A 540-nucleotide genomic window follows, 5' to 3' on the forward strand; every position below is an offset into this window, starting at 1 on the left:
AATAAATAAATAAATAAATAAATAAATAAATAAATAAATAAATAAATATTAAATAGAAGTCAGAGGCTAATATTGGAAAGTTAAAAATCCAGAAATGGCATGATATTTAGAAAAAGCAACAAATGACAGAAGAAACAGCTAAATGAGTTGTAATCTCCTTTAAGCTGCCGGAAAATGAATGTGATAACAGTTCTATTCTTCATTATGTCTTGTATAGAACTTGCATGTTCATATATAACTTCCATAAAAACAAATAAATACTATGTTAAAAAAAGCCCAACCATGGTTTCAAATGAAATAGCCTAGGAGGAGAGAGGAGAAGGAGTCTAGGTACTGATCTCTTTGGAACTCTTCATTTACATGTCACTAACTGTCAGAAGGGCATCTCCCCCACCTGTGTCCCCTCCCAGTGAGCAATAAGTCTGGATTGAGAGAAGTGTTGACAGGAAAGAAAAAAAGAAGAGCCTCCAGAAGCATATCCATAGACTAGGATACATAGGAAAGGAGAAGAATCCATAAAGAGCTTTGCTAAAGTTATCC

This window comes from Herpailurus yagouaroundi, unplaced genomic scaffold (assembly GCF_014898765.1).
Source record: "Herpailurus yagouaroundi ecotype Mexico unplaced genomic scaffold, PumYag 184, whole genome shotgun sequence".
NCBI classification, from domain to species: Eukaryota; Metazoa; Chordata; class Mammalia; order Carnivora; family Felidae; genus Herpailurus; species Herpailurus yagouaroundi.